The sequence below is a fragment of the Schistocerca cancellata genome, chromosome 9 (assembly GCF_023864275.1).
Source record: "Schistocerca cancellata isolate TAMUIC-IGC-003103 chromosome 9, iqSchCanc2.1, whole genome shotgun sequence".
NCBI classification, from domain to species: Eukaryota; Metazoa; Arthropoda; class Insecta; order Orthoptera; family Acrididae; genus Schistocerca; species Schistocerca cancellata.
Genome location: NC_064634.1, coordinates 153,381,644 through 153,408,910, shown reverse-complemented (window position 1 = coordinate 153,408,910; position 27,267 = coordinate 153,381,644). Strand labels below are relative to the sequence as shown.

Sequence of the window (27,267 nt, the reverse complement as noted above, 5' to 3'; positions counted from 1 at the left end):
GTGTGTGTGTTGTCCACAGCGTAAGTTAGTTTTAGTTAGATTAAGTAGTGTGTAGGCTTAGGGACCGATGACCTCAGCAATTTGGTCCCATAAGACCTTACCACAAAATTAAATGCAATACAACAACAGTGATTGCGTAGGTGATTTCTTCCTTTTCTTCCTTCTGGACACTTGTAGATGTTCCACTTTGCATACTGGGTGCAGACTAAGAAGATTTCTGTGACCTGTGCCAGCCACGGAGCAACAAGGATGCGTCAACAGAACAATAGTTCGAACCCCCAAGCTGCTGGCAGGGAGGTAGGCGTCAGCCACTGGTGGCGAACTCAGGGGGAGAGAGGACGGATGCTGGAGCTAGCTGTGCATTGTGCTCTGTCTGCTTCCTTCAGAGACTTTGTCCGCCAGGTGCACTCTGCAACATTTTCGTGCTAAGAACACCTGTGAAGAGTTTCGCTGTTGGAACGAGGATTTGTTCAATAATATGGCCAGTTTTTTGTGCCATTCTTAAGGGAAAATTTTCAAGGAGGATACCGATCTCGATAGTTTTCTAACAAATACGGGCAGTCCTTGGAAATGACGGTCACATGCTTCGACCACCTGTTCGTCATCTATCCCAACATTTTTCGCTTTTCTTTTCTTTTTCTCTTTTTATGTTCCCACGTTAGAAAACAGCGCATAAAGGGCACCATATATAAGACATCTGAATTAGCTGCAGCATCGAGACGAAAAATTTTTAGGCATAAGTTTCCGGAAGAGGGGTTCTCGTACACTTGATTGGAAGGTCCGAATTTTTGCTATTATGGTGGGAGAATAATGGCATCTGCTTAATATTTTCATTGCCGGACTTTTTGCTAGACGGTCCCTAGTTTTTGAAAAAATCAAAATCAAAGTTGATGACAGAAAATCATATTTACAGTGCTGTACATCGAGAGATCGTCTAAAACCAAACGTTCTTTTATTAACATAATATGGCGTCCAAAGGTGATAATGTTCGGTTTATTAACGTGTTTGTGTTTTCATGCTATAGCTTGGGTATCCATCATTCTAGGCGTCTAGCGATGTGAGGTCGGCGAACGAGCAGTTCAGTCGGCTCACAGCCGTAACACGAGGCGCACGTGCTCGGAGCTCAAAAATATGGTTCAAATGGCTCTGAGCACTATGGGACTTAAGTTCTGAGGTCAACAGTCCCCTAGAACATTTTTTTTAAATTCTTTATTTCCAAAAACATATAAATTATACAATGTAGCCCACTGCCTTACGTGATTAGTGGGCCAAAGGTACTTATACATTTATGTAGGTTGCAGCTATTCTAAGTGTGATTAGTAACTAGTTAGTAGGCAAACTATGTGAATACTACAATGGGCAAATTAGTATGTTAAATGAGTACCAAGTAGTAACCTAACTAATTAACTATAAACTAGTCACTAAGGCCTGCAGCTTACAAATGTGTCAGCTGAAAGTATAAACCTACTATAAGGCCTTGCTCATTGAGCTAACCCCAATGAGCGTGCCCCTGACACTGGGCAGGCCATGGAGCTAGTCGCTGCAGGTTTCTAAGGTTAGTACTTAGAACTTAGAACTACTTAAACCTAACTAACCTAAGGACATCACACACATCCACGCCCGAGGCAGGATTCGAACCTGCTACCGTAGCGGTCTCGCGGTTCCAGACTGAAGCGCCTAGAACCACTCGGCCACCACGGTTTAAGTAGTTCTAAGTTCTAGGGGACTGATGACCTCAGAAGTTAAGTCCCATAGTGCTCAGAGCCATTTGAACCATTTTTGACCGAGACGTGTACCAATGGCACACCATACCATCACGCCGGGTGATACGCCAGCATGGCGATGTGAACATACGCTTCCAATGTGCGTTCACCGCGATGTCGCCAAACACGGATGCGACCATCATGATGCTGTATACAGAACCTGGATTCATCCGAAAAAAATGACGTTTTGCCATTCGTGCGCCCAGGTTCATCGTTGAGTAGACCATCGCAGGCGCTCCTGTCTGTGATGCAGCGTCAAGGGTACCCGCAGCCATGAGCTCCGAGCTGGTAGTCCATGCTGCTGCAAACGTCGTCGAACTGTTCGTGCAGATGGTTGTTGTCTTGCAAACGTCCCCAACTGTTGACACAGGGATCAAGGCGTGGCTACACGATCCGTTACAGCCATGTGGATAAGATGCCTGTCATCTCGACTGCTAGTGATACGAGGCCGTTGGGATCCAGCACGGCGTTCCGTATTACCCTCCTGAACCCACCGATTCCATATTCTTCTAACAGTCATTGGATCGCGACCAACGCGAGCAGCAATGTCGCGATACGATAAACCGCAATCGCTATAGGCTGCAATCCGACATTTATCAAAGTCTGCATCGTGATGGTACACATTTCTCCTCCTTACACGAGGCATCACAACAACGTTTCACTAGGCATCGCCGGTCAACTACTGTTTGTGTATGAGAAATCAGTTGGAAACTTTTCTCATGTCACCGCGTTGTAGGTGTCGCAACCGGCGCCAACCTTGTGTGAATGCTCTGAAAACCTAATCATTTGCATATCACAGCAACTTCTTCCTGTCGGTTAATTTTCGCGTCTGTAGCACGTCATCTTCGTGGTGTAGCAATTTTAATTGCCAGTAGTGTATAGTGTATATTTAGAACAACAGTGACAGCTGATATCTCCGGAAGAATTTATGGAGTTAGATATTGACAAGTACGTGATATGAAAAGAAAAGTACTTCATAACAACTGAGTTTAGCCACTTCTACGCTACAGATCATTACGACTATTGGATGGTACAAATTGGTCAAGTAATATACGTTATTTATTTTCGCTCGATTATATCCTACTGAACTGTACTGTGCTGCAACTCGTTTTTAAGAAAGAAGAAATCATCTTGCACACTACTGTTATAGGCGTACATGTATTTTCACAACCACAGAACCTATATTATCCCAATTTGTTATAAACCCTCGATTGTAGTTTAGAAGGAACGAAAATACTCAAGATAAAAGTTACCAACAAGAACAAAGTGTCCTTCATTGTTCTTAATTAAAACTCAATTTATTTCAAAGTGGTAGAACTACTGATGTTACAGAAAATATTCTACGGAATTTAGGCGATTAGGAAACATTTGCTGGTTATGGTTTTTTAGATGTTCCACAGGTCATTTCTAAAAGTTATGTAAATTCTGATATATAACTGATGACAAACAGGCTGACCGATACCATACTCAGATCTAAAGACGACTGGGAAAATATCTTCTGTGACATCCTTTCAATTAAATAGAACAGTTTTTATTGAAGAAGGTGAACCTTTCGTAGTGCAACAGAGTTGCAAATATACTTTTGTTACTAGACCAATTTTTATGTTATCGAAACTCGTCTGTAATTGGTGTGTGTGTTACAAACTTCATTAAGAGCCTGTAAACTGAAATTACATAACTTTTAGAAATGACCTGTGGAACATCTAAAAAACCATAACCAGCAAATGTTTCCTAATCGCCTAAATTCCGTAGAATATTTTCTGTAACACAACAAGACAACCGTACGTCGAAAAAGTCTTGAGTGCAGCCGCCACCATTTCATAAGGAAAACTTACGTTCAGAGTGAAGCTTACACGGCAGTCAACCTCGTAAAAGCAAAGATGAGTCTTCGAATATTCTACAAACAATTATTTTCTAATGTTTCTATAAGAATAAAGCATTTTAATTTATTTGTCATTTCTGTTCTCTGACTGTACTGATAGCATTTGCACAGTTATGATAATATCGACAAACAGTGCCATCGAAATGTGGTATGCGCAGAGGCACTAGTTCTTCGGTTCTCTTTCATTTGTAGATAAATGACTTCCAAAAGAAGGCATTTTTCTAATAAGGATGAATCTCTGATGTGAAAATATGGAAAAATTAAGATAGAGACCGACAGTTTAAAAATAACTGATTAACCATATGTTGATGACACCTTTTTGTCCTTATCTCCAAACAGAATGGTCATACTACCTCTTAATATCACGTCGGTATGTACCACAGAGGCAGCAGCCGTTATGCAAGCTCTTCAGTTTGACAGCGTGCTTAGCCTTAACATTATCATAATAGTACAGCGCATTTTACTTGTATTACAGTGAGTTGGTGTTCAAGAACTGTAGTACATAATAAGTAGACAAACTGTTTTATATTTTCCTGACAGTTACTTTCAAAAATAGGAAACAAAAATAGGTTATTGATTTAGTTGTGAAAATAATTAAAATATGAAATAAAGTCAACTGGAGTGTAATGCTAGCATGTGTTTTCAATGCCCCCAAGGTCTATACACTTAGGTTTAGAAGCATACTGTTTACAACAGCTATATCCAAAACAGAAATCGAACAAGATCAGTCAATAATATCCTCTCAAACTGGTCATAGTATAATGTCCCAGCATTTTAATGTGCCCAGGGCGTGGAAAACGAAAGAATGTTGACAATGGCGTAAATATGTCTCACGCCATGCATATATTGTCGAATTACGAACACCGATCGAGATTGATTTTATATCCATCCATCTTTGCCGCAAGAAGTTCTTGGATTGGTATGTTTCCAAAACCGCGGCCGTGACTCAATGAAAAGTGAGAAATATGACTGGACAGTAAAATACTGAACTGTGACTGGGCTCTCTGACTTGCCTGTTTCTGAAAGAAGGGGACTGGCTTAGGTAGGAGAGAGAGAGAGAGAGAGAGAGAGAGAGAGAGAGATGAGAGAGAGAGAGAGAGAGAGAGAGAGAGAGAGAGAGAGGCGTGGTTTAGGAAGAGGGTGTGGCTGAAGAGAGCGGTGAGATATGATGACGTCATGTGCTTGCTCTGATTCTGCTTGTAGGCAACCTGATGGTCGGAGACGAAATTTTATTCCTGCTAGTACTCCACAAACTTAAATAACTTCTTCATATGTATGTAACCAGTTCACTAAATTTCATAATAGATACAACTGAAATTATCTACTTCTGTGGCGTACCGTATAAGGTAGTAGGCATCATTCAAAGAATATCAGTTATTTTACATGTAACACTTCCATATGGTTTATTTCCATCATCGTTATACAAATGTTGGTTACCTAATAAAATATCATAAATCACTCCATAAAAACAACTTGATTCGAGAGTGGCTAGGCTGTCGTTACTCAACTCATGCGCAGCTTGAAGATCGCACATTGCGTCCAGTGTTCTCAGCCATGGCAACAGTAACTTCTATAATCTATGGTCAGTTGACCTTTGGCCTCTCCAAGGAGCAATTCCCAAATCGCCTGGTCATTCGAACTTCCGAATCACATTCTTCAACCCCAGTGCGGAAAGAGGACCTCTTCGTATTCCTTTAATGAAAAGGTTCTCAACCTTTGTTAGACCACTACCCCTGAGTGCAATCAGACGTTAGCTAGTATCTCCGCCCATCCTCTGCTGTCTGTTGCCCCCCCCCCTCCCCCTCCCCCCCAACATTATCACCAGCTTAAGCACCTACCTAAACTGTAGAATGAAAGACTTTTATTGGAATACTTTTACTTTCAAAATTGTGAAAGATGAATGGTATTTACTTCTTTGTGTGTGTGTGTGTGTGTGTGTGTGTGTGTGTGTATTAGTGTATTAGAATGGAGGATGAAGGAAACTTCCTGTCAGATTAAGACAGTGTGCCGGACGGTGACACGAACTCTGGACGGGCCTTTGCCTTTCGCGGGCAAGTGCTCTACCAACTGAGCTACCCAAGCACGACTCACTATCCGTCCTCTAAGCTTCAATTTCGTCAGTACAAGCCAGAATTGAAGAGGTGAGTAAGGTTCGTGAGTCGTGCTTGGGTAGCTCAGTTGGTAGAGCACTTTCCCGCGAAAGGCAAAGGTTCCGCGTACGAATCTCGGCCGAGCACACAGTTTTAACCCGCCAGGAAGTTTCATATCAACGCACACTCCGTTGCAGAGTGAAAATTTCATTCTGGAAGGATGAAGGAATTCGTGGTGCATCGTAAGTGCTGCTCACAATTCCTTCTCAGATAAGAACGCTATCTACAGTGAAGACAGACACTTGTTACTAGACATACTTATCCTTTATTACTCCTCTCTATTGCGGCGTTTCTTCGACCTGCCTCTGCATCCCCATTTAGAACCAAACAAGTTCAGATGTGTGCACTATACCGCCTGTTTGTAAATCGCTTGATTGCTGCGCTCCTTAGTTCTGAACTGGCAGAAATTGGACGACTTCAGGTTGTTAATCTTTTGTGTCTAACCACTCTAACAACAACAACAACAACAACAACAACAATAATAATAATAATAATAATAATAATAATAATAATACTATGTACAGCACTATAGTAGCCCTTATGCAGTTATTGTTGTGTTGTGCTGTCAATTAATTCATTTATATTTTTCGAAGCTTGTAATGAAGCTATTTCTGAACAACTGCAGGTACTGCCTACAACTTATGGAAGACGTTTATTTGAGTTGTTTAGCATTGTTACGTATATGCCTCACTTTTATAATGAGTGATGTATGGGACAAAGCACATGTATGTAGTTGGTGGACTATGTGACGAACCTGTAACCTCCACTGCATTAATGCCAGTAATTGAGAAAAAGTAATTATTGATAACTTACATAATCGAAATTAGTCTTACAAAATTGTGATAATAGTAATGATCTTTTGATAACAATTGCCAGAAACACAATCGAATCGCTTAGTTTTTCCCCCTCAGAAAATTTCATTTTACCCCTCCGGTTGGGAACCACAGGTTTAATGCGTCGATTGCCGCGAAGAGTAGCAGCGCTATTTTGTGTTTTGATACAACAGCTTTAGGATTAAAGCCCTGCCTAAGTTGCCCAGACCCATCTTGACTGTCTGCAAATGCACTGACGCCTATGTTTCCGCATCTCGTGGTCGTGCGGTAGCGTTCTCGCTTCCCACGCCCGGGTTCCCGGGTTCGATTCCCGGCGGGGTCAGGGATTTTCTCTGCCTCGTGATGGCTGGGTGTTGTGTGCTGTCCTTAGGTTAGTTAGGTTTAAGTAGTTCTAAGTTCTAGGGGACTGATGACCATAGATGTTGAGTCCCATAGTGCTCAGAGCCAATGCAATGCCAATGCCTATGTTTCAACCTTGCGTCGCGGCAGCAGTGCCGGTGCCTAAAAGTAAGTCATAACAGTAGACTACTAACAACGCAAATCTAACAACGCTCAGTCTGAACATCATCCCGATGAAATCTATACTAGCTCAAGGAGTGAAAGTTTTATTGTAACCGTTCTTTATAGCCATCAGCGTTCGTCAAACCTCTGCGCCGTACAAAACAAAATACTTCGTGGTTTACATTAAACAATAATACTATTATAATAAACTCATTAGCTTAATTATATACAGAATCATACATCGTGAACGCTGCACAACTGCGGTATCACTTCATTCGACATCACCTAGGTTTATGGACTCAATTTCATAACAGAGCTGCCTGTCCCTTATAAATATTTAATTTTAATTGCATACATGATTCACTAAAGCTCTTTTTCTCCACAAATCGCTTAAGTGCATAACAACATATGTCAGTAAATCTCTCAGAATTTTCGTGCATGAAGTATGAACTACAAAATTTTCAGTGAATTAATTATTGTAATTCTTAAATTACTTCATAAAAAATTGTTTTAAAGCTGGTTTAATAATAAAAAAATCCTGCTAATTAACATTGTAATTATTTCATGTCATGTCATAATTAAAATCTTTATTGATAGAATTTGGTCGTTTTGGCATTTTTGTAAGGTAATGTATCAGCAATGTATTTTATTACTTTTATTCAGTGAACTAATCGGTTAAGAGAAATACAACAGAAAATCTGGGCTTTGCTCCTAGACTTTTTGTAAGCGTTACAGCCTCTGTCTTACTGCTTTCACTATCTTCCCATTTAGTTTCCAGCTGCTGTCCGCTGGGTTTAAATTCCATTATCCTTCCTGATTCATAAGTTAGCGAGTGACGCTGTTTCATCGCTTACTGCCATAATGAGTAGGAATAGCTATATAGTACGCCTAAATGAAAGAGTCACATCGAATTTGGAGCTGTGAAATGCAAATTAGCGATTTACCATCGCGTACATTGAAATATTTGTAGGGGAAATTTTTTTCCGTTTTTACTATGTGGTGCCAAATCGCAGACATCTGAACACGTTCGCACTGTTGCATGGATTACACTAGTCACAGACAGCAGGGGTTCACTAATTCCGTCCCGGGGGGTACGGGGTGGCGGCAGGAAGGGCATCCGGCCACCCCTTTCCACTAACCTTGCCAAATCCGTTCCTATCAATGCCGACCCTGCGCCAGCGCGGGACGGTGTGCAGACATTTGCGACGCCGGACATTTGCCACGATTTTACCTGCTCCGAAGGGCTGGGTCCCGTGTCTCCCCCGCCCCCTCCTCCTCCTCCTCCACGCCCGTCGCCCGACCCGCAGTAAAGGTAATTACTGAGCCTTTCCGCTGGTTTACTTAAAATAGGACCAGAATCTCTATGGATTTTCCGCCACATTCCTAGAGAGAGTTTCGTTGTGGAAACTATTAAATTCATCTCCCATTGAAATCAGCACCAAATTTCGAGCCTCAGTAAAACTTCGCCAATCTTGGAGATTTTGCATTCGTCTAAATTATACGTGTCTTTTTCAGTGCTCCTGCAGCAGCTTTCTGTCGTGTTTTGTGTTCCATGGGGGATAAGTGCCGTCTGTTATTAATTTATTTGGTATGAATCTCTTGAGTGCTGTTGATGCTATTTCTTTGAACTTAAGCCACATATGGTCTTCACTTACGTAGTTTGGTTCAAAATGGCTCTGAGCACTATGGGACTTAACATCTATGGTCATCAGTCCCCTAGAACTTAGAACTACTTAAACCTAACTAACCTAAGGACATCACACACATCCATGCCCGAGGCAGGATTCGAACCTGCGACCGTAGCAGTCGCGCGGCTCCGGACTGAGCGCCTAGAACCGCTAGACCACCGCGGCCGGCTTACATAGTTTGGAAGGATTGGAGACTGTCTCTTAGAAAGACGTCAACGGAATTTTTAGTTGCTTGTGTAAATAGATATATTTCGCGTTTAGTTTTAGTGAATTTGTTTGTTACGGAATTGAGCCTCACTATGAGTGTGTGTTCACTAATCCACGTATCCGTCGTGATGCTCAGGATTATTTGTGGCTAAGAGGTCAAGTGTCTTTTCGTAACCATTTACAGTTTGAATGGCCTCGTTAACTAATTGTTCAAAATAATTTAGAAAAAAGCACTTAGAACAATTACGGAAGTTCTTTTCTATCACAATAGGGTCTGAAAATGTATTTTTGTCAACATACGAAAGGCAGATTGAAGTCACTGCCAACTATAATTCTATGAGTAGGGTACCTATTTGCGATGAGACTCTAGTTTTCTTTGAAATGTTGAACAACTGTTTCATCTGAGACCGGGGGTCGGTAAAAGGAGCCAGTTATTAATTTATTCCGGTTGTCGAATATAACCTCTGTCCACACTAAGTCACAGGAACTACCTGCTTCAATGTTGCTTGTGAGCTGAAACACACATTACAGTATTTTTCCTTAAGTTGTGCTTCTTGTTTCTGTTGTAGTGCAGATCATTACATTTACGGCTTTTCCCTCCAAAACCTAGGATGCTTTCTCTGTGACCCTGTAAATACCAGAGCTAAACAATGTAGAACAACAACGTACGTTATAAGCACAGCATTCTGTATTACTTCATTTCCGTATTTCTAACATTTTAAAATTGTACGTCGACTTTAGATGACATGTCAGTCATAGATGTTCTTATCTCTATTTACGAACGTACTTTCAGGTATGCTTTGAACATTGTCCCGCTACACTTTATTAACTAATGTTTCGCCGCAAGGGATATCGGATTTTATAGAGTACATTAATATGGAGTATGTCGTTCTTCTTTTCAAACATTCACTTACCCAATTCTTCTTTCCTTATTGTCTTCCGGGCATGCAGTTGTAGTGATTAAAATAGGCACAAACGCAGTGATCAAAAAGAAATGATTAATGTACATTCGCATTCTCTTTAGATCGTTCCTTTCTTGTTGCTCTCATGGCGGTGGACTGTTTCTATCGCAATCAGTAAGCGCGACAGCAAGCTGCCGTACAGACAGAGGGATCTATATTTATACTTGGCAGAACTAATTACATACTGACATAATCGTCGGAATTGCTTTTGTTTCCCAAAAGTTATAAATATTTCGATTTCGGAAAAGAAGCTCTGTATTTCGTCAAGATGTCGAAGAAGAAGGTCCTTTACGCACTGGTTGTATCGGGTAAGATGTGGAGACGGCGGTTAGAAGCGGACAGAAGTACGAGGAAGGGTGTCCCTTATCTGAAGGATCGCTACTCAAGCTACCTGGCGAAGGGGCAAGTGTGGCAAATGTCCACCGTGGCAAATGTCCTTAGGGGTAAATGTCCGGCATTCGCACAGGACGTGGCACCAGTGAAAGAAAGAAAGAAAGACTATGTAATTCCAAATGTTTAATATTCGTTCGTCTTTGGAGATCTACAAGGGAGAACTAAAAAGTAATGCCTCCGAATTTTCTATATTAAAATACTTAAAGCTCTTTTAATATTCTAAATTTTTATTCTACATGTCTACATACTTACAGCCGCTGCCTCCAGAGGCATCCGAATTGTAGCGCGTAACATGGCGGTGTGTAACGACCCATGTCGGGGCGTGAGAAGCAGAGTGCTGTAATGGAATTTAGAACTCGAAGAGTTGGTCCACACATGTAGCCCCCTCTTCTTCAACATGACAATGCCAGACCACACGACGAGCGCTGTGACATCTGCAAACAATCCGACGCCTTCTATTGACTTTTAACTTTCTTGGAGCGAAAGGTTTTACGTTATATTCAGATTCGAAAAGGTCCAAATAAAGTAGGATTTGTAGGGATTCCGTGATCATCCTCGATATAGTTCCGACTTGGCCCCATCTGACTTCGTCTGTTTGCAAAACTCAAGGAACAACAGCGAGGACTCCACTTTGATAGTGTGATGATGATGATGATGTTTGGTTTGTGGGGCGCTCAACTGCGTGGTTATCAGCGCCCGTACAATTATCCAATCTTTGCTCAGTCCAATTTCGCCACTTTCCTGGATGATGATGAAATGATGAGGACAACACAAACACCCAGTCATCTCGAGGCAGGTGAAAATCCCTGACCCCGCCGGGAATCGAACCCGGGACCCCGTGCTCGAAAAGCGAGAACGCTACCGCGAGACCACGAGCGGCGGACACTTTGATAGTGATGGAGCGGCGCAAGCAGGGACGAGGTTGTAGCACTGTCAACAAAGTCAGACATGAAACTTCCTGGCAGATTAAAACTGGTTGACGGACCGAGACTCGAACTCGGGACCTTTGCCTTTCGCGGACAAGTGCTCTACCATCTGAGCTACCCAAGCACAACTCACGCCCCCTCCTCACAGCTTTACTTCCGCCAGTACCTCGTCTCCTACTTCGCAAAATTCACAGAAGCTCTCCTGCGAACCTTGACGAACTAGCACTCGTGAAAGAAAGGATATTGCGGAGACATGGCTTAGCCACAGCCTGGAGGATGTTTCCAGAATGCCTCCAGGCATGTTGAGTCCCATAGTGCTCAGAGCCATTTGAACCATTTGAACACTTGCAGTGTCTCTTGCTGCCTTAATATTTCTGAAAACTGCAGCTCCAGGAAGGACATATATGGCGTATGGTGGTGCCCGCAGGATGTGTATTGCCTCCGGTGCCAAAACCTCCTGATATAACGATTGCAGTTAAGACTGTACTCCATACATAGGAAGCGAGATTGCGTATTATAGGCAATGGTTCCCTAAATGATCTCACTTGACGTTTGTTCGCAGTCACTTTAAATAATGCACTCTGCTGATTGAATCCAATACGGTAACGTCTAAAATGTATGCGGTCAGCACTGTAGGACAAGATGAAGCGGGACTCGTCCAAAGTCTTAACATTTTACCACTCATGAAGCCAGTGACGGCGTTCACAAACGCATTGCAGTGTGAGGCGTTGTTGATTTCTTTTCAATAGAAACCGACGCAGTGGTGTACGTGCCACCAGTCCAACTAGCAACAGATTTCCTAACGCCGGAGTTTCGAGTCCTCCCTCGGGCATGGATGTGTGTGTTGTTCTTAGCACAAGTTAGTTTGAGTAGTGTGTAAATCTAGGGACCGATGACCTCAGCAGTTTGGTCCCTTAGGCCGGTATTAATCAGATTTCTTTGTCAAATATCTTTGTCCAATATCTTTGTCAAAGATATTTGATAGTGTAATAGGGAACTTTGTCAAATGTCGTCCAATATTTGATCAAATCTAGGGCCTCGCTGTAGATTTGATCAAAGAAATCGCTTGTCTTCTGTTCACTGCAATGTGACATGTTACCACATGGAACGCTAGCATCGCTGCAGCATTCTGTCGTCTGTAGTGTTTTTATAAACATTGCCAGTAAATAAAATTGGCGTATGCCGACAACTACAAAATTAATAGAGATTAATGAAGCTGATGAGGCACTTTACAACGTGAGGCACGCTGAATACAAAAATAGATTAAGAAGATTGCAGACCTGACCTAACCTAACCTAACCTAACATAACCTAACCAAACTCTCTCCTGTAGCAAGGAATCGGAGTGTTACAGTGAGCCTGTCTTCTGCAAATGCAGCAGTTCTTAAGTGAGTATTGTGCTTTGTGATATGAGGATACACTTCACTGAGCACATATAGGAATGTATGCTCATCCATTCTTAAGTAATTGACGTACGACTTGACGTCCTCCACTATAAGCTCACGTAACAAGTTTTGTTGAATGCTTTTATCGTGTCGTCGTAAAACCCACGGCTTCATCCAGGTATGTTTCCTTTTTTTCCCCTCGCTTCTCTTCCATATGAGCACACAGTGCAATTGTGGTACATGCAACTGCTGCGGTTAATAACAAGTTGTTGTTGTTGTTGTTGTCAGCCATCTTGAACTTTGACGAAAAATATGATGACAGTGTAATACCCCTTCTAGCGTTACGTCAAAGATCTTTGTCAAATATATTTGACGGAATATTTGATCACATCTTTGATCAAATCTTTGACAAAGAAATTTGATAGTGTAATACCGGCTTAGGAATTCACACACATTTGAACCCCCTTACGGTGCATGGATGCAACCCTCTGGACAAAGCTGTTCTGTCGATTACAGCCTTGTGAGCAAGATGGAAATCATTGCGGCCTGTTGTCGTGTCGTGTTGTGTGGTCCATTATCCGCAAGTCGCTGCGTTCAACACTATCGGTTCTACACACACACCACTTTTGTAGCGGCGTGTCCTGTATGAACCGCAACGTCACAACTCGACAAACCTGTTTCCCGGATACCAATCCTTCTGAGCCATTCGAACCCAGTAACATACTGCTGTTGTGCTCTGTAACGTCGACGAGGCATTCTGGTGCTTGCTGACACGTTTCCACCTTGTCTGACGGGTCTGCACACGTGGCACGTGGCGTAACACAGATCTGCCCAGACACACAAAAGTGGGCACTGCTGAATCTGTGTGTACATCACGTCTCTGCAAACTTTACCACTTAATATGGTTCCACTGCTCTACATATCCCCTGATTTTGGAGTGATTCAGTCCATTCCTTCTGGGTGTTGTAATTTTCACAAACAGTAACCTAGTATTATAACTGTACGTCGACCATTTTTCGTATTTATCAATGAAAAATAAAATGTCTTCCTTTGACGAATATCGATTTGCATCGTAGGAACAACACTTCAGAGCCATTGCTATTTCTAATACCTAAATATTTGAAAACAGGGCAAACACGTGTAACACAGTGGTTAAAATAAATGGAAATACACTGAAGAGCCAAATAAACTGATACACCTGCCTAATATTGTGTGGGCCCCAGTGAACACGCAGAAGTGCCGCTACACGACGTGGAATGGACTCCACTAATGTCTGAAGTAGTGCTCGACGGAATTCACTCCATGAATCCTGCAGGGCCGTCCATAAATCCCTAAGAGTACGAGGGGCGAAGACCTCTTCTGAACAGTACGTTGAAAAGTATCGCAGATACGCTCAATAATGTTCATGTCTGGGGAGTTTGGACGCCAGCGGAAGTATTTAAACTCAGAAGAGTGTTCCTGGAGTGACTCTGTAGCAATTCTGATGTGTGGGATGTCGCATTGTCCTACTGGAATTGCCCATGTCCGTCGGAATGCACAATGGACATGAATGGATGCAGGAGATTAGACAGGATGCTTACGTACGTGTCACCTGTCAGAATCCTGTCTACACGTATTAAGGGTCCCATATCACTCCAACTGCACACGCCCCACGCCATTACAGAACCTCCACCAGCTTGAATAATCCTCCGCTGACATGCAGGGTCCATGGATTCATGAGGTTGTCTCCATTCCCAGGCATACCAGGCAATGTTTCCAGTCATCAACAGTCCAGTGTCGGTGCTGATGGGCCAAGGCGAGGCGTAAAGCTTTGTGTCATGCAGTCATCAAGGGTACACGAGTGGGCCTTCGGCTACGAAAGCCCATATCGATGATGTTTCGTTGAATGGTTCGCTCACTGACACTTGTTGATGGCCTATTACTGAAATCTGCAACAGTGCCGTGTTCTAACTGTTTACACATCTCTGTATTTGAATACGCATGCCTTTACCAGTTTCTTTGGCGCTTCAGTGTAATAGGAAATAAAACTGATTTTGCTCTATGTACACTCATGCTCATAAATTGAGGATAATGCTGATACATGGTGAAACAACTCTCTGGTGGGCGGTTTGCGTGTTTAAGTCACCTCACGGTATGACCATACCGTTGCGTTTGACCTGCGGTCGTCGTACAGTGGCGCTGGTAGCAGTCCACGTACGCAGAGGTGTGTTAGTGCGTGTCAGAGAACGGTGCAACGAGTAAGTTTGCAGACATTTTCAGAAGTGCTAACGGTGACTGTGTTTTGAAAATGGCTCAAAGAACACATATTAATGACGTTATGAGGTGTAGAATATTAGGCCGACTAGAGGCTGGTCAAACACAGCAGGTCGTAGCACGGGCCCTCCGTGTGCCACGAAGTGTGATCTCAAGATTATGGCAACGATACCAGCAGACAGTAAACGTGTCCATGCGCTACAGTTCGGGAAGTCCACAGTGTACAACACCTCAAGAAGATCAATATCTCACCATCTGTGCCCGCAGACGGCTTCGGAGTACTGCAGGTAGCCTTGCTCGGGACCTTACCGCAGCCACTGGAACAGTTGTCTCCAGACACACAGTCTACAGACGATTGAACAGACATGGTTTATTCGCCCGGAGACCTACAAGGTGCATTCCACTGACCCCTGGTCATAGGAGAGCCCGTAAAGCCTGGTGCTAAGAACACAGAACATGGTCATTGGAACAGTGGTCCCAGGTTATGTTCACGGACGAGTCCAGGTATAGTCTGAACAGTGATTCTCGCTCGGTTTTCATCTGGCGTGAACCAGGAATCCGATACCAACCCGTTAATGTCCTTGAAAGGGACCTGTATGGAGGTCGTGGTTTGATGGTGTGGGGTGGGATTATGATTGGTGCACGTACATCCCTGCATGTCTTTTACAGAGGAACTGTAACAGGTCAGGTGTATCGGGACGTCATTTAGCATCAGCACGTCCGCCTTCTCAGGGGTGCAACGGGCCCCACCCTCCTCCTGATGGACGGTAATGTACGGCCCCACCGAGCCGCCATCGTGAAGGAGTACCTTGAAACAAAAGATATCAGGCGAATGGAGTGGCCTGCATGTTCTCCAGACCTAAACCCCATCGAGCACGTCTGGGATGCTCTCGGCCGACGTATCGCTGCACGTCTTCAAACCACTACGACACTTCGGGAGCTCCGACAGGCACTGGTGCAAGATTGGGAGGCTGTACCCCAGCAGCTGCTCGACCACCTGATCCAGAGTGCATGTGCATGGTGATCATACCCCATATTGATATCGGGGTAAATGCGCAGGAATCAGTGGCGTTTTGTAGCACATGTGTTTCTGGACCGTTTTCTCAACTTATCACCAATACCGTGGACTTATAGATCTGTGTCGTGTGTGTTCCCTACATGCCTATGCTAGTAGAGCCAGTTTTGTGCAGTGCCACGTTGTGTGGCACCACATTATGCAATTATCATTAATTTACGAGAATGAGTGTATTACAGCCTTGTAAAAACAAAAATAAAAGATATAAACACAAAAAGAATGAAAATAAAAGCACACAAAAGATTCCACTGCAAACACTACAGTTTCTTCTCACAGGCATTTTGCGTAACACATTGTTTGTGAACCAACTGGTCTTCCGCATAACTGGATATACTTTTAAATGTGGATTGGTGTACTCCTTACCAGATTATTCAGATAAGGGATAAGCCTGTGAGATATTGTGCCATTCCTCCGCAGCGGCCTCTATTTTGCACTGTAAAGTGTCTGGTGAGACATAACGATTGAAAACTGCTCGTTTTAGCATGGTCCATGCGTTGACAATGCAACTGAGGTATGAAGAATATGGAGGCCATTCCATCCAACTGATTCTATGCTCCACTTGGAAGATGTTCAGAAGATTGTGATGATGGGGGCGTGCATTGACATCCATCAGCGTGAATCCCATTCCAATATGTTCAACAAATAGTGCCAGAATGCCATACATGATTCCATCCGGAAGCATGACTGAACCGTCTTGACAAGGGTAGCAGTCGACTATACGGTTAGGATGTAAACTTTGCCTCCACACACGAATGTCAATGTTGTCAGGCTGGAGACTGATTACGGTCTCATCAGAAAAGAGGACTGTGTCCAGCTGTTGTCTGTTCCACAAAGAGTGGTTTTGTACCCATGCGACATGAGTACACTCTTGTAGGTGTTCGTAACTTCCGCCTTAGACGTGTAGTATTGTGTTGAAGCTTTCTGCTTGGTGTTATACGCAGGTATCGATGCTCCACATGTGTTATTTTTCTCCTGTGGAAACTTCTGTGACGGTTATCAAGTGATACTGTCGCTACGAGCTTGTTACAGATTCTAGAGACATTGCAAATGGCTAATTAGTTTTTGTTGTATGGTAATGTATAGTCATATTTACTGGTATTTTGTCTGTATGGAATGTGAAGCTGAACTCGTGATTAGAGAAACAGCTAAGCTCGCATTTAAATTCGTAAGTAATCTCGTAATTCTTCAAAAGTGATCAGCAGTGCGAAAGTTAATCAGAAATGCAACATTAAACCGTGTATTGCATCGCTCGTGTCGAGACTACAGTATATTCTGTTAATTTTAAGAGAACTGTCCTGTTGGCAATAACACAAGCAATCTGACTGCGAGAAAAATATGAATATAAATAACTGCGACACATGTTTTGCCTAAAAAGTATGCCACTGCTGAAACGCTAAATGTATGACATGTAAATTATAAATGGCCTACCTGTTTGCGCAGTGAATAATTGCTGTGCCGCTGCTGTCTGCAAACTACTGCGGCTGCTGCTGCTATGCTGGTTAAAAAATAAAAATTCAAACTACTAGCAACGCGACATGCACTGCATGCTTTAAACTACAGAAACATCCTCAAAACGTGTGTGCTAATAAATCTCATTACTGCAATGATCATTGTCAATTAAAATTCTGTTACTGAGAAACTTGGGAAAGCAATATTGTATATGTGACACTAGAAATAAAGAGACGAATGGTGTTTGATGGGAAAACAATAAAGCAACTTTATTAACAAAACTTTACATGACTAAGACAAAATATTTTAACACTTGAAATATAATAATTCACTTTATATTAATAGTGGAAAAACCTGAACAAATTCTCTTTACTTTCTTACAAAGACGTTTGCTATCCATCTTTGAAGAAAGATCAATAAGTCACACAACGTTACGTTATCATAAGAATCTCCAATTCCAAATCCCTGACCAAATTAATTATTATGCTTGGATGTCTCAGAAAATGCGCTATTACAGTACCTTTTGAAGTCTTCTGAATGAATTTACAAAACATCTCTCCATAAATGAAAAATGATATAAGAAAATTATTGTCGGCAAACTGCACGACGTGTACACATGTTACTCCATCACGAGACACACCTCAACTCCTCTCTCTTCACAAACAAAGGATCTACTAACAGTCTCTCGCACAGCAACCACTTTGGCAGAGAGACTGCCGATTATTACTCAGATGCTATTGTTACTACTCTTTTACGCGCTTCCGTAGCGTAGCGGCAGCATTTCCGCCTACCACGCAGGGGGCCCGGGTTCGATTTCCGGCAGGGGACTTGGTATGGTGTGTCCTTCATCATCATTTTCATCATTGACCCTCAAGTCGCCGAAGTGGCGTCAACTATAAAGGACTTGCAATAGGGCGACCGAACTCCCCCGCATGGGGCCTCCCGGCCAACAATGCCATACTATCACTTCCATTTTTTTACCAAAATAACAATTTTCTGTATAAAATAAAACCATTATAATATCACTTTCACTAACAGCGACATTTGTTGCGACATCCACCTGTCTTATTCCCTGCTCCATTAGAGTGACTACACGGAGCCTCTGATATTGTCGTCTGAACCAACCTACAGCAACATGACTCTTGTAATGACACCTAACGTACGTACTCCAGTGTCTACATGTGACACGACTCCATACACTGCACATACTGCCCCCTCAAGGTAAAAGCATGGACTGTTTTCGCTATAGTTACATTACAAACAAACCAGTGTATTGATATAACGTACTTCTGGATCACAATGTTTAATATTAAAGTTTCTGCAGTGTGCAACATTTATTGTGACAAATGTATTAAAGTATCGGTCTTAACTTAAAATGTGAACGACATCGTCGTCCCAGCGTCAAGTGACAACTTCGATTTGACGTTGGCAACATGCGTAGTACGGCGAGCACCCTCTACTATGTATATTGCTTCGCTGTGGCCGCCGTGATATTCGAGTTACGAATTTCTGACACGTGTCTGTCAATTCTTGGCGCGCCATTGTGAAGTATTGTCCCGTAAGCATTCTTTATTCTTAATTAGTGTAATTGAAATTTTGCTACCATCTTCGGTCACCTTTGCGTGCGATGATGATGATTTAGTCACCTGCCCCTGTACTGCACATTCTCATCTCAGATTGTAGACCTACGCATTACTTGTAATACTTGTGCAGCATGGTTACCCCTTTATTTGTGAATGTTTATAATTGATACTGGAATTTGGAGCAGGAAGTAAGAAAAATGGTGGACTGTTGCAGGTATCTGACGATGCAAGGGCACTAGGACCGGAGTCTCGTCCGTGGAGCGCTGTGTTGGTATCGGCCGTCTCACGAGGTGAGTATTGTTTTGGACTGTCGTCACGACGACGACATTAAAGTAGTTCTTAATAACGAGGAGCCCGTACCGTCACAGTGAATCTGTTCCCGTTTATCGTGTATGCTTTCGTAACGGAAAGGCGCAGCTTCTCAATTCTTCATCCAAAGAATAGCCTACGACAGATATAATACTTGACTAACCAAGCGATTACTGCCTATAGCAGTTCATAAGTTTTATCAAATTCTATGAATGTTGGTACAGAAGCACTCTGTCTGTTCTTGGGGCACTACGCACTGACCAGCCAGCAGATAGCCGAACAGTATCACTTGAAACCCGGTCAGTTGGACCTCGGCAGGATTACAGAAACCTAATGTGCCGGACGATAAGAAGGTCGTGACATATGTTCACGGGCTAGTCACGCACCTGGGGGTACTACAAAAGACCGACCCGAAATCATCGTGGACTCCAGCAGTCCTATGATTTTTTACAAGCGACAGAAAGTACATCAAATGAAGACAAAAACTGTGAACGAGTCCGCGATCGTTTGGCAATTTATTCATAAATGTCAGTCTTCATCGGATATAAATATGTAATTTACAGTGATTACTATCTAGTTACTACCATCGTTAGATCTTTAAAAGTATTTGATAAGTCTCACAGTGACATAATTTGTAAACACAGGCACTTAAATACTCTTTATTCACCTGCGGTACAGATTACCTGACGTTGATATTATATCAGAATGATGTTAATCGTCTGATGATGGGTTCAAATGGTTCGAGATTTTAAACATGGCTGAAACAGCAACTGTTGAAATTCTTCACGGTAAATGATGACAGCCAAAACAGTTGCAGGATAAAGATTTATTAAAATTCTTGATCAAGGTTTCAGTATATATAAATATACCTTCATCAGAAGTAAAAAATCCTGAACAGGAAGGCACTTTCATTAGCAAAAACTTAGCATCGGAAATGAGAAAGAAAAAACACTAAAGCTTAAGTAACCTTGAAATTACCAGAGTAATACAGGCACAAAATCTTTTAGTTACTTACTAAAATTACATACTGCAATGGAGATTAATAAAAACAATTGTGCCAAAGGCGTCGTCAATAGTTAAGACATCATCTCCTTTAGTACAACATGATTATGGACACAGGGTCAAAGAGAATACAGTTTAGCACCAGTACTTCGCCTATGAACTATCGTGACGAGAGTGTGAAAGCACTAGGGCAGATGGTTTCGCCGAGAGAGAGCACTTGTGGTATGTGCCAGACACTCGCGCATATTAAAATCTATTGATACATACACAAGCGCATCAAAATTATTAAGAGTTCTACTAATTCAAACCTTCTGTCTTAATAAGTAAAACATACCAGACCATTTAAAAACATCTATGTAAAATAGAAAATATGGAACCAGTTTACCTGTGTCCTAGTGTCAAACAGATGAAGCTTTCTTTCTCATTTCCGATGCTAAGGTTTTTCTAATGAAAGTGTCTTCCTGTTCAGGATTTTTTACTTCTGATGAAGGTATGTTTATATATAGCGAAACCTTGGTCAAGAATTTTAATAAATCTTTATCCTGTAACTGTTTTGGCTGTCATCATTTACCGTGTCAAATGGTAGAAATGGCTCTGAGCACTATGGGACTTAACATCTGAGGTTGTCAGTCCCCTAGAACTTAGAACTACTTAAACCCAAGGACATCACACACATACATACCCGAGGCAAGATTCGAACCTGCGACCGTAGCGGTCGCGCGGTTCCGGACTGAAGCACCTAGAACCGCTCGGTCACCTCGGCCGGCCCTCTGATGACGGGAGTAAGCCGAAATCGGCTACTATGAATTGCATCTACAACTACATCCATACACCATAAATCACTGCCAAGTGTATGGTAGAGGGCACATCCCGCTTTATCAGTTATTAGGGCTTTCTCCCGTTCCATTCACGTACGGATTGCAGGAAGGAAGATTGCTTAAATGCCTCTGTACATTATACATAGTTCAGTCACATTAATGTGACCACCGCCTGTGTTCGACATCAACGTGCAGTAACTACTCACAGACGGCAGTTGGCAGAACTAACAGTGGAGGGTATATAAAGCGTGTCGTGGAACGCGAAAAACAATGCAGGCGTTTTTGTAGCGCCGAAACGAAGCGATTTATCTGACGTCCAAAAAGAAAAATCATTGACATTCAGGCCAAGGATGGAAGCATTTCCGAAACGACTAAGTCTGTAAACTGTTCGCATGCCTCCATGGTTAAAGTATACCGTGCAAGGCAAAATGGCGCTCTCCATATCCGGCGCCGAGACAACTGCGGGCAACACGGGCCATAGATGATTGTGGTGAACGACGGCTTTGGAGATCTATCTGTCGAGCAACTGACAGCCCTAATGAACCAATGTGCTACCAACCGTGCCTCCTCAACGACCGTTGAGCGAACGGTGCTGCGTATAGGGCTCCGCAGCAGGTGCACGGTTCATGCACCCACGCTGACTGCTGTTAATCGGCGTCGAAGGCCGGAATTTGCACTCCAGTACCATAACTGGACTTCCACTTTTGGCGACAGGTGGCCTTTTCAGATGTATCACTGTGGTGTGCGTACTGTAAGACCTTCGGTACACACACCATCAGATTATTTGACTTGTCGCTCTAACGAAGTAGGCGAGTGTCAGCAATATGTCTCGTGGTCGTATCGTGGCGTGTTCATCTTCTGCCGTTCGGTCAGACGATAGAAATGCCACTTGCATGCTTAGAGTAACAGACTGACGGTGACCAACTTTAAACAGAACTTGATTAATTTTCACACATATTTATTAGAATAATAACAAACATAAATATTACTTAACTTGGTTCTGGATGCTATTGACAATTGACAATCTGAAGTTCCTTTGGTATTGGTACGTTAATCTTATTCTCACATATATCTCTGATACTTGACAAAAGTGCCTATGCATTTATCTTCATGGCGATGTACAGGAATATGGTAATCTTATTAAGCACAGACTGAAACTTGACTATAGACTGGTACAGACTAATGCAGACTGGTACAGACTGGTGCAGACAAATGCAGACTGACTAATAGGAGGTCTGTACACTTGTTATAATACCTCGCGCGTTCATGTATCCTGCGCGAGTGTGATCTGCGAGGAGAAAAGGTTCTATGTTAGCAGCAATCTCATTGGCTGCGTTACATATTAATACGCGGGTAGGTGGAAGCAGAATTTGGTCCGTCTCTATGGCAGCGCCATCTCGTAGTGCGGAGACAGACGAGCGCTGCGCCTGCGCTGTTGTGCTTAGCGGGGCACGCTCTAGTGGGAAAGTTGAGTACGCACTGACTACGCGGAACTATGTACACAACAATCACATTATGTGCTCCGTCAGACAAATGGCCGTTGGTGTGTACGGCGTGAAACGTCTGAGAGCAAACACCCTGCAACAATCGAGAGAGCTTTATGGTCGGGGGATTATTTTCGCGGCTTTCCCTGGGTGATCTCGTTATTCTGGAAGCCACAATGGATCAACACAAATATGCATATATCACTGGGGGCATATTCCGGCCCCACTACATGTAGTTATTTTTTCCTCGCCACGATGGCATCTACCAGCAGGACAATGCAACATGTCACACAGTTAGCAGCGTACGTGCATGGTTCGAAGAGCACCAGGATGAGATTACAGTGCTTGTCTGACCACCAAACTCCCTGGATTTAAACTCAATCGAGAATCTGTGGGATCACCTCGATCGGGCTGTTGGCACCATGGATCCTCAACCGAGAAACCTAGGGCAGCTAGCCACGGAACTCAAGTCAGCTTGGCTCGACTTCCCTGTCACAACCTTCCAGAACATCACTGACTCTCTTCCTGCGCTTCTGGCAGTGGTCTGCGCTTCGAAAGATGGTTACTCAGGCTTTTAAAAGGTGGTCACATTAATGTGACAGGACAGTGTAGTTCTACTGGATCAAGACGAATATTTTGGATAAAGTGGAAAGACAATCCCAAGGCGCAATTCTTTAATATCCGTCTGTTTGTAACGGAGATGAACACAAATATGAATGGAAAAAGTTTATGTACTTCCCACCATTTTAATAAAATCTTGGTTTTCATGACATTGTCAAGATAGCGATATTATTGATCTTGCAGTTGATAGTTCAGCAATTCAAAATTGTAACAATATGAGTAATTACACTTTGCACTAAAGAAAGCATAGGCAAATTTGAATTTTCAGATTGAGAAATAATGTTCCAGTTTAGAATAAAATGCTTGACAACAAAAGTGAAGTAACCAGAAGACATGATCGGATGTCAGCGTAACTTCGTACATGTACACACCATCGGCGAGTATGTAAATGATCTCTACATCTACATCTACATCCATACTCCGCAAGCCACCTGACGGTGTGTGGCGGAGGGTACCCTGAGTACCTCTATCGGTTCTCCCTTCTATTCCAGTCTCGTATTGTTCGTGGAAAGAAGGATTGTCGGTATGCTTCTGTGTGGGCTCTAATCTCTCTGATTTTATCCTCATGGTCTTTTCGCTAGATATACGTAGGAGGGAGCAATATACTGCTTGACTCTTCGGTGAAGGTATGTTCTCGAAACTTTAACAAAAGCCCGTACCGAGTTACTGAACGTCTCTCCTGCAGAGTCTTCCACTGGAGTTTATCTATCATCTCCGTAACGCTTTCGCGATTACTAAATGATCTTGTAACGAAGCGCGCTGCTCTCCGTTGGATCTTCTCTATCTCTTCTATCAACCCTATCTGGTACGGGTCCCACACTGCTGAGCAGTTTCAAGCAGTGGGCGACAAGCGTACAGTAACCTACTTCATTTGTTTTCGGATTGCATTTCCTTAGGAAATGGTCTCCTGTTTGAGAGGCAGAACGATCACCAAAGTGCGTTACTGTTGTTCGTGTTTAACGTTTCTAGGATTGATAGGATATATGATTCGTCTGAGCAGCGTCAGATGTAGAGTGATCACTGTGAAGTATACGGAGATACCGCGTACGGGGACATACTGTTTAGTACAGCAGTCTCGACAAGTTTTAAAATGTGGGAACTGATACACTTGCAAGACGTAAGTGAGTGTGCCCCTATTCACGCTGTCATAAGCTTCTTTGAAGTCAACAGAACTCCAAGTGAATGTCAATATTACGTTTCCAATCTTTCCCGGTTGTCTGCCTGAGCGTAAGAAACTGATCTATTGTTGATCTGTTGCTTCTGAAACCACGTTGATAGTCCCCTACACTTCCTTCTGCATTTGAGATGATTCTGTTCAGTAGCCTCTGAAAGAGAATTTTGGAACTTACGTTAAGGAGTTTAATCCCTCTACAACTGAACACACATCTTTTTGTGCATGGCAAGTAACAGATATTTTCCAGTCGTCAGACAATCTCTCTTATTCCCAGACATTCGTTGACAGTTTCGTAATTATTTTCATGATTAACGGTTCTCCATTCCTTATTGGCTGTCTTGCATATTGGGTCTCTTGCAATTTGTTCTTCGTCGAAAGTTCTTATTATTTTTTTTAGGTTTTTATTGTTTATAGTAATTCTTTTTCTTATTAGGAAATTCAAAGTGGATGGGTGAGAAAGGAAAGGAAAGGGAAGGAACTCATGACGGCAGTTGCATCTGGACTTTATATGGATTCAGCGGCGCCGAGTGACAATGTGTCCCGGACCGGGATTCGAACCCGGGATCTCCTGCGTACCGAGATAGTTTGCGAAATTACGACAAACACTGAGTCCAGGTGGCGCATTGGTTAACGGAACTGTCTAGTGAGCAGGAGATCCCGGGTTCGCATCCCGGTCCGGCACACATTTTCACTCGTCATCGATGATTTCGTATGATGCAGCTGACATCAATAATCCCTTCCCTTTCCTTTCTCCCCCCTCCACTTTCAGTTTACGTAATATGTATCACAGCTGCGGATTTAGCGTGGTGTCTCTTGTACTGGACATGTCAGAAAGAACAGACACCACGCATTCATACATTTCCTTTTCATTGGGAGTCTCTACTTTGCTGTCTACGGTGCCTGGTACCTCACATGGAAGAGACACAATGGAGTCATCACAGTTCAGTAATTCTGCTAAATAAATACTGGCAGCCTGGGAAAAAAAACCTTGTTTGTAAGCGTAGTTGCATGAGTATGACTATAAAATAATGTGATCACTAATATACACGCTATTCATGTGTATATACCCTGTTAACTGACTCATTCCACATCATTTCGTTAAAGGAATCGTTCAAATGATGCGTGGAACATGTAACTAACTAACTCTTCCCGTAACCGTTAATCGTGAGAATCTTCCAGGTGCGTCTTTAATAAATGCCTCCCTTTCCTTATATTTCTGTGTTACTTGTTTTATTTTTTCAGTACATTCGTCTTCTCCTGTGATCGATACAGAGCTCTTCGGTTTTTTCTATTAGGTGCTTGTAATACTTCTGTTTCTCCTCCCGTAACATAGTTACCGTTTCCTTTCTTATTCAGACGTACTTGTCTTTTAACACCAGAGCCCTCATATTTTCTAACCACCTCTTCCTAGCCAGACTTCTCTCTTCAGTTCTTGGCTGGCACACTTGATTTAGTCACGCCTTACTTTAATTCTTCCGTCTGTCTAGAATTTCGGATGCTACTCTGTTTACAGTTTCCTTAATTTGAGACCAGCCTTAGTCGATACCACAGTCTCCTACCTTTTCCTCACATTTGTTTAGGTTTTCTGCTGGTGTTGACTCGTATTTTCTATTAATCTCTGACCGTTTTTGTATTTTATAACATAAAATGTGGTCTGTTCAACTTTTCCACACGCCTTCTTACATTTAATATTCATCTTACTTATCACCAATAAGTGCTGAAGGTCACAGACTGCTCTTCTATAGGCCCGCGTATCTTTGAAGCTGTTTGCATACTACTTCTGGATACATACATGGTCTATATGGTTTGCGGTTTGCCTTCTGGTGCGATCCCTGCTCCTTTGTACTCATGTTGTAGATATTATTATCAACTGTGAAATTGCTCAAATGAGTGCAATTATCACTGCTCCCTTGATACAGACTTGCATCACCAGTCACCAATTTGTAGATGTCTTCTTTACCCCTTTGGCGTTAAAATCATCCAATACTATTTTAACATTATGGTTTGGCAACGAGCTACACACACAGTCCAATTCGGTGTAAAATTACCCCTTTAGGAATTCCTCCGTATCCTCGCAGGGTGTTTGTGCATTAAACAAGGATACGTCACTATTAGGGAAAGATACTGTAGTGAAGAAGATTCTGTTGTTAATGGATTTAAACTGCTTTTATTACTGAGTCATGTACAGAAAAGCAGTACCTAATTCACGGTTGGTGATGAGGAACACTGAAGGAAATGGCTGTTAGTCTGCTAAACGACACACTGGCAAAGAACTGAGTCCACAGAGAAACACCAAGTCCGCAGGTTGGTCTTTCATCTCGATGTGTTTGATCGTAATCTATTGAGAGACCTCCATATTGACCACTTCTCCGAATGTCCAGGGGGAAGTTCTTCCTTTGGAGCCATCCATTCTCCCAGACACCGACATTTCTCACGCCATCGCGAGATCCTTGCCGCATGTGGATTCTCGATGAGAGCCTCAGTAGTTGTCAAGAAACTCTTTCTTGGTTTCAGCCTAGGATGTGGGGGCTGACGACCATATAGTGGATGGGCTTCCTTCGCTGTGGCCATACTTTTCTCATATCTCGCAGCTACCTCACGTCTGATTTGAGGAGGAGCTGTGCCAGCGAGATGATGATGATGATGTTTGGTTTGTGGGGCGCTCAACTGCGTGGTTATCAGCGCCCGTACAATTTCCCAACCTTTGCTCAGTCCAATTTCGCCACTTTCCTGGATGATGATGAAATGATAAGGACAGCACAAACACCCAGTCATCTCGAGGCAGGTGAAAAGCCCTGACCCCGCCGGGA

The 27,267-nt window shown here is 42.8% G+C and overlaps 1 long non-coding RNA gene across 1 annotated transcript in view; it reads left to right on the top strand.

The window, feature by feature from the left end:
- Positions 1–27,267, top strand: part of LOC126100483 (uncharacterized) — a 532,316-nt gene that overhangs the window by 171,921 nt on the left and 333,128 nt on the right. The window contains exon 2 of the long non-coding RNA XR_007522182.1: positions 19,264–19,339. This is a non-coding gene — a long non-coding RNA (uncharacterized LOC126100483). The remainder of the gene's footprint in view (positions 1–19,263; positions 19,340–27,267) is intronic.